Consider the following 8,091-nt stretch of genomic DNA (forward strand, 5'->3'; position numbering starts at 1 on the left):
GGAGCAACCTGGTCTAGTGGAAAGTGGCCCTGTCCGTGGCAGGGGGTTGGAACACGATGGGCTTTAGGTCCCTTCCCTCCAGAAAAACCATTCCAGGATTCCAGGATTGTAAACAGAGCCTTGGCCGTGCTGCTCCTTCCCCTCCTCATCAGCCCCCAGGCAACACAACGAGGACCCAGCTCCTAGGAAAAGGAATTTAAATGCAGGAGCTCCTTGGGCTGCTGGGATCTCCCCACCCCAAAACGCAGCATGCAGGAGGAATTGGCTTTTTTTTGTGTTCAGCCCCTCTCCCCATTTCCCTCTGAAACTGCACAGATGTTGCTGGAGCCAGAGAGGCATTTGGGGAGAAACCAGGGATGTTTTCCTCTCTCTTGTGTGTAAAAAGGCTGGTGGGTATGGCCGTTTGACGAGGTTTAACCTGTAACAAAAACGCCAGACAGGGGAGGGGGGTGATGCACGGGGGGGGGTTCAGCTCTCAGATCTGCACCGCCTGTTTGGGTCATGGTTTATTAGGGTAGGGACGCGCTTTTGTCCCCTCCGATGGACAGCTCTGGGGCGGTACGGGGCCAGGACACTGCAGAGGGCTCTCGGCTGCGGGGGAGAGATGCGGGCAGGGAGGGGCGGGGGGCAGCAGCCCGTGCCCAGGATGCTGCTCTCGGCAGATCGATGCTAATCCCGTTGTCTGTGCTGCAGAGCCGGAACCGCCCCGAGGGCGACGGGCAGGAGCGAGGGGTAAATCGGGATGGCTCCCGAGTCCCTCCTGGCTGCCAGCTGAGCCTAAAAGAGGCGCAACAAGCGATCCTCAGCTTCCACAGTGGCCATGGAGCAGCTCTTGAGGGAAGGGCTTCTGTCTCTGGTGGTCGTGGTTTGTGCCCGTCCTCAAAACCTCACCAGGAGGGAGGAGAAAAGAGAATTATCTTAGTGAGTTCCCTCCTTTGTGAGCTCCATCCTTTGTGAGCCCCAGCCTTTACTCCTGGCTCCTCTCCCCACATTTCATTGCTGCTTTTTCCCTCCACGTTTTCAGCCCGCAGGATAACATCATCCCGGAGCTGCCAGCACAGCTGCCCCCTGTCCCCTCTGCCGCTGCATTTCCATGCCATCACACTCCTCCCAAAACGCGGCTCTTGCCGTTCTCCGGGATTCTCCCTCCACATTTCCCGGTGGAGGATGCAGGTGGATGGGTTTTGCCTGACCTGATTGAAATTCGGCTCAGCGCAGCCTGGCTGGCGATCAGCGCCGCCGATCCGCCCCGAGCGGCTGCAGCGGCACCGAGCATCCCCGGCCGGGCTGGGAGCGACGGCACCTGCTGGGCTGGGGGCCGAGCAGCCTCATGCGGGAGAAAACTGCTGCGAGGGGACGGGAATGCATCGCTCCGGTGCCCGGGGCAGGCTCGGGTGGAGAGGAGCGAGCTCCAGCCCGGTCCCGCCACCGATGCGCTCTCCAGCCTCGGGCGCATCACTGAACTCAGATTCGGCTTTGATAGCCCAAATCAAGGCTGCTGGTGCCGCTTCCAAAACGCTGCTTTGGCTTTTTCCTTGGGTTCTGATCCTTTTTGTGGCTGGAGGAGCCCATTGTGTTCAGTAACTTTGACTTCTGCATTAGACAGGCCATAAAATGCTGCGTGGTGCTGAGCCTTATTATTAGCATTTATTACTGCGGAGGGAACAGGCTCGGCGAGCGCAGCTCCATGGGTGGGGAGCTTTTTAAAGCAATCACCTACGGCCATGCAACCTGTTATGAAAGCTCTGCATAACCAGGATGAATTTGTTATGTTGGTAATTAGAGAAAAAAAATCAACCTCTCGTGACAGAGAAGAGCCCGGTGTGTTTGTTCTGGAAATTAGGGGGGTCGGCACGGCTGTTGGAGGTATTTCCCCCCCATGTCAGGGCTGTTTTGCTGGTGCAGGTGGGGATGGTGGAGGTTGGCAGCCCAAGGAGCTGTGTTGGCTCCTGTGATGCCTGCCAGGAGCAGGGCTGGCTGCCTGGCTCTCCCTGTGGGCACAGGGGCCGTGCTGGGGTAATTCCTGGGTAGGAAAACGCAGTGCTGAACTCCTGATCACACCTTCCCCAATCATCCTCTGCTTTCACACCGTGCCCTGGGCATGGTCTGGGCTCAGAGCTGCCTCCTCCACCCCTGCTGACCAAGAGAACACTGAATTTAGCACTGAAAGCTCTGGTCTGGGCAGGATCTTATGGTGTGAGGGGCTTGAAGGGCATAAAATGGGACCCACGAGGCCAAAGCCAGAGGGGGATCTGGTTCTGGGTGGAAGGCAAGAGCCAGGAGAAGCCTTGAGACAGGGGAAGGGCAGGAGATGGGGACTGGAGCAGACTGCCCAGGGACCTGGGGAGCCTCTCTCTGGAGATTCCACACCCACCTGGGTGTTCCTGTGTCCAGGTGACCCTGCCTTGGCTGGGGACTGGGTCATCTCCAGATCTTCCAGGCCTGACCAACCTTCCCACCCTTCCATGGTCCTGTACGAGCTGGCAGTGGGATGGGCACAGGGCCAGGGCAGCACAGCTTGGGGGGCAGTTTGGGAAGGGATTCGTGGGCACCAGGCTTGCTGGGATGTTCCACAGGAGCAGGACAGGAGCAGGACAGGTTTAACACAGAAGCCACAGCTTTGATCTTCATCCTTCTGCTCCCTGTGCCCACCTCCAGGGCTTCTGCCCACGTTGGCTTCTCCTATGGCTGTCAGCTCTGCCCCTGCACCACTGGGTGACAGTGCCACCACCTCCAACCACACCAGTACCTGTCACCACTCAACACGACCCCCAAAGTGACGATCTCAAGGGCTTCTGTAGACCAAAACTCTGTGCAAAGGTCTTTGGGGGAGGCTGGAATTTTGCTGGATATATTTTTCCTCCCTCCTGCACAAAGGTGCCTGGGGAGGAGAAAGGATGACAGGAGCTGAGGAGCTTTGGGGCTGGATCCACCCCTGCAGCAGGTCCTGCAGGACCCTCCTTGCTGCTGGAGGAAGGCAGTGCAGGGAGAGGGAGAGGTGGGAGGACAGGCTGGACTCCTGGAGACACAGACAGGCTTCTCTCCCCTCTGATTTGGTTTAAATTAAGCCATCTGGTCACATTAAATGGTAAATTATCTCAGCTGCTGCTCCTCTCCCTGTGGCCAGACGGGAGGGGGAATTCTGGAGGGCTGCACCCCTGGGCCAGGCCCGAGGGAAGCGTGGATGCCAGGGAGGTGGGTGTGACCTCCCCCTCGGTATCCCGAGCAAACTGGAGCCAGTCACCTGGGAAGATCACAGCCCTGCTCCACTGGCCTCGGAGGAGGGCTCAGAGCCGGCCTCAAATCCATCTAATCAACCTGAGCGTGGTGTGCCCTTCCCTGTCTGGTGTCCTTGGGAGTCCTTCCCCGGGCAGCAGCGCCGGATCAGTGATCAGAGCTCTCAGCACGGTGCTGTGGCTTGGAGAAAGGAGGGGAGGCACTTTTACCAGGAGAGAGGGGCTGGAGCAGCCATGGGCAACGACAGCCTGAGGCTGGAGCAGCACCCAGCTTAGCCCAGGGTGGGATTTTGCCCCATTTCTGCCAATTCCCCCTGTTTTTTACCTTCCTGGTTCTCCAGGGATGTCTTCAGAGTGCCCTGGGTGGGCACCCATGGTTATGGGGAGGGACCCTCTCCTCTTAGGGCAGCTCAGAGGCTCACCCAGCCCCTGTTGGGGGTCCCAGCCAGGTCCCCTCAGTGTGGGCTGCCAGCCCCTGGCTGAGCCTCACTGAATGCCCTCTGCCCCTGCCAGGCTGGGTGGTCACCTGTGCCAGTGTCCTGGAATCCTGGAATGGTTTGGGTTGGAAAGGACCTTAAAGCTCATCCTGTTCCACCCCCTGCCATGGGCAGGGACACCTCCCACCAGCCCAGGCTGCTTCCAGCCCCATCCTGGCCTTGGGCACTGCCAGGGATCCAGGGGCAGCCCCAGCTGCTCTGGGCACCCTGTGCCAGGGCCTGCCCACCCTCACAGGGAGAATTCCTTCCCAATATCTGTGTATTCCTGTCCTCTGACAGTTTGAACCCATTTTCCTTTGTCCTGTCACTCCAACTCCCTCTCCAGCTTCCTGTAGCCCCTTCAGACCCTGGAAGGAGCTGTGAGGTCTCCACACAACCTTCTCCTCTCCAGGCTGGACATTCCCAGCTCTCTCAGCCTGTGTCACACGTAGCAACACACACAACTGCCACTCTCCATCAGTGCAGCACCCGACGCTGAGCCAGCACCCCAAACCCAGCCCCCAAACCCAACATCCCAAGCCAGCCCCCAAACCCAGCACCCCAAATGCAGCCCCCCAAACCAAACACCCCAAACCAGCCCCCAAACCCAGCCACTGGCCCGGGGAGCACACGGGCTGTGGGTGCTCACTGCCAGCTCCTCACTGCCACCTCACCCATCATCAGTGAGGAGCTGTGAGCTCCCTGCAGGGCTGTGCCAGGGACATGCCAGCCTGGTGCCACCAGCGCCCTTAGTGGGGACAGCAGCACTGACAGGGAAGGGCTGGGAGGTCATCGGTTCTGGGGGGAGAACTGGGGTGGAACAAGTGGGTGAGAAGAAGAAGCAGCAGGAGACAGAGGGGGCATTCAGGGCTCCAAAGTGCCTCTGGGCGCTGGTAAAGCTTCCCTGGGAAGCCAGGGAAGGGATGGATGCTGGTCCTCAGGGCAGAATTTGCCCACTCCAGTGTCCCAGCAGTGTCTGTGTCCCCAGACACTGTCCAGCTGTGCAATGGTCTCTGTGGCTCTGAGCATGCAAAGGACACCCACTCTGCCTGGGATAAAAGGGACAGAATCACAGAATTCCGAGTGGGAAGGACCCACCAGGATCACCCAGTCCAACCCCTGCCCTGCACACACATCCCCAAATCCCACCCTGGGCATCCCTGGCAGCGCTGTCCAAACTCTCCTGGAGCTCTGGCAGCCTCGGGGCTGTGCCCATTCCCTGGGGAGCCTGGGCAGTGCCAGTACCCTCTGGGGGAAGAACCTTTCCCTGATCTCCAGCCTGAGCCTCCCCTGACTCCTGTCCCTGTCACAGAAACCACAGCTGTCCCCCTGCTGTCCCCCTGCTGCCCCTTGGGAGGATGTTGAAGACACCAACGAGGTCTTCCCCCATCTCCTTCTCCAGGCTGAGCAGAGCAAGTCCCCTCAGCCCCTCCTCATTAGGACCCTCCAGACCCTTCCCCATCCTCGTGGCCTCCACTGGATGCCCTCCAGTGGCTTCACATCTTTTTTATATCGTTTTTATATTGTTTATATTTTATATTGTGCTGCCCAAAAGCGACCCAGGGCTGGAGGTGAGGCTGCCCTGGTGCAGAGCAGGGCAGAGCAGGACAATCCCTGCCCTGGCCTGGCCAAGGGTGCTGTAAAGAGTGACCAAGGCCCCCTCCTGCTCTCCTCCCTTGTCCCTCCATCTCTCACAGCCGCGCTGCTCTGAGCACGGCAGGAGCTGTGCCCTGGCTCTGCTCCAGCCCACGTGCCCAGCTCTGGCCTGCAGCAGCTCTGGGTGTCCTGGGCCTCCCCCAGGAGCATCTGGAAGCAATCCACGTTCCCAGAGCTCCTGGCAGTGGGCTGGCTGGTCCCAGGGTTCAGTGGGGGCTGTCCCAGTGACTGACCTGGCCACGGGAGGAAGGGGTTACACCCAGGTTGTGGCACCTGACACTCACCTGATAAAATGTTTTCTGAAGCTGTAGGGTCTCCTCTCCATGTCCTGGGTGTCTCCTGGGGTCAGGCTCTCCCTCGGAGGGGCATTTTGGGCCATCTCACCCCATCTGTACCTCTGTTTGTCAGCCTGAAGCTCATGGATGCTGCCGAGCTCCTGACAGACCAGGATCCTGGATCCAGACTGGTTTGTGCTGAAATTCAGATCCAGGAGTTGATGGAGAACCTCCAGGACTGAATGTGCAACAGGATTTCAAAGCACCCCAGCTGAGAAGGTTTACAGTGAGCCACAGTTTCCCATCCTCAGTTCTTCTGTCCCATCTCCCAGGCAGGATTTGGGGAGATTTTCTCCAGCAGCAGCAAAATCCTCCCAGCAGCTCCAGCCTGCATTTGAGTGAGGTGTGAGAAAGCACCTCAGTGCCAAATGCTGAGCAGGCAGGCAGAGCCCAGGCAGAGCCCAGGCAGAGCCCAGGGAGGAAGGGGCTGCAGCAGCTCACCCACTTTGGTTTGCTGGGAATGGTCTGAGTGTGTCACTGGTGTTACTGTGGTTAGAACCTGATTGTGGGCAGCCTACACTTTGGGGTCATTTTGCACCAAAAGGGAGTAGCCAGGGTCTCTTAAAGCATTCTGGAGAGATTTGAAGAAAAATAGAAGCTCTGAGTATCTTCAGGCCCTGGGATTTGTTCCTGTACCTGTGCTACTCCACCTGCCTGTGGGACGGTTTGGAGGAGCTTTAATGGAAATCCAGGCTGGGCTCTGGCGCAGAAATCTCACCAGTGAAACCTTGGGGCTGGACATCCAGCATGGTGCAGGTTAAAATCCTGCCTGGGCAGAGGGGTGGGGGAGCTCCCTGGGAGGCAGGGCCTCGTCAGGGATCTATTCCCTCAGAGGGATCCCATTTTCTGGTTTATGATGTGCTCTTGTCTTCATTTTCTGCTGGATCCTATCAAGTCAACACTTCACAAGGCTTGGAGAAGCCTGGGCAGCTGGGGAAGTGCCACAAAAAGGCTGAAGGTGAGTTGCAGGTAAGGAGATTTGGGGGAAGGTAGAGATGGAAAGCCACAGAGAAGAAGCCAGGAGCAAAGCAGCATTCCCCTTTCCTGCTGGAGGGCAGCAGGCAATCCTGCCTCTTCCCACTCAGCCAGACAAAATCCCCACGGACACCTGAGAAATGCCAAACCAAAGGGGTCAGCATGAGGCTGCTGTGGTGGGATGAAACTCAGGGCTGGGAATGAATGACTTGTGAAAAGAATGGATGAGGGGCAGAGCTGGAAGGGCAGATCATGCCTGCAGGGAAGATGGATGAGCCAGTGGCTGCAGATGAACGGAGGCTTCCCAAGGACAGCAGCAGGGACAGGAGACTGGGGGGAGATGAAAGGGTTAAACCAAGAGACTGGCTCCTCCTCAGCACCAGCCTGGGGTTTTGCACTGGTCTGTGTTTCTCCCCTGGCAGTGTTTCAGTGCACCAACCCATGTGTGCACACACTGCTCTTCCCCCAGGGCTGCCTTGGAAAATAACCTCTTCCATCTGCGGGGCCTTATTAGCTCCAGGAACCGCTGATTTTCCACAGGTGTCAGATGAGAAAATTGAGATGTAAAGCAGAGAAACAGCTTGGCCCAAGGTGGCAAATAAATTGGGTTTGGGGCTATGGCTGGACCCGCTGTTTTCTCACGGCAGGCTGGGATGTGCCTTTGCCTTTGAGCAGGGGTTGCTCCCAAGCAGCAGGACCAGGAGTAGATCTCATCCTGCCCACGGAGGTTTAATCTAATTCAAGATTACAGAGGTTCTGAAAGCCTTGTTTGGTGCCTGGACGAGGCTGCAGAGGGGAATATTCCACGCTGGGTGCTCTTGACTGGTGATCAGCAGCACCCTGAAGCCAGAGGGGGCCGGACCTGCTGCGCTCTGCCCTGGGCCAGCCCTGTTGCTATTCTTGCTCAGCCCTGTCTGCTCTTTTTTTGGGCTGGTTTTTGTCCTCAGCCTGTCAGACACCCCATCTCCCAGACAGGAGAGATGAAAATGAGCTCTCGTCCTCTCTGGAGGGGAAGATCAGGGAGAGACACAGAGAAAAAGTGAGGGAAATTAAGCAGAAATAGCTTCAGGGGTCATTTAAAAATATCCCCACGACTGCCTTAAATATATATTTAGCAAGAATTCATAGTCCATGGCTGAAGGAGCTCCAGGCACCAAATGTACAGTGTGGTTTTTGATAAAGACCCTCAGGATTTATCACAGCTTAGAGGGGAAGAAGGAGGAATGGAGATGGGAGGGAGATGGAGGAGATCCCAGGGCAGGAGGAGGCTGCAGGGCTGCTCCCGTGCCTGTGAGCTGCCCCCACACTGCATAAAACCACATGTTGAACCTTTTGGGTCTCTAAAACCAGCTCCTTTTCCATCAGGATCTCCCAGCAGGTGTCCTGCTGATGGGGTTGGACTGGCACCCAAGC

This window comes from Passer domesticus, chromosome 25 (genome assembly GCF_036417665.1).
Source record: "Passer domesticus isolate bPasDom1 chromosome 25, bPasDom1.hap1, whole genome shotgun sequence".
In the NCBI taxonomy this organism is placed as follows: Eukaryota; Metazoa; Chordata; class Aves; order Passeriformes; family Passeridae; genus Passer; species Passer domesticus.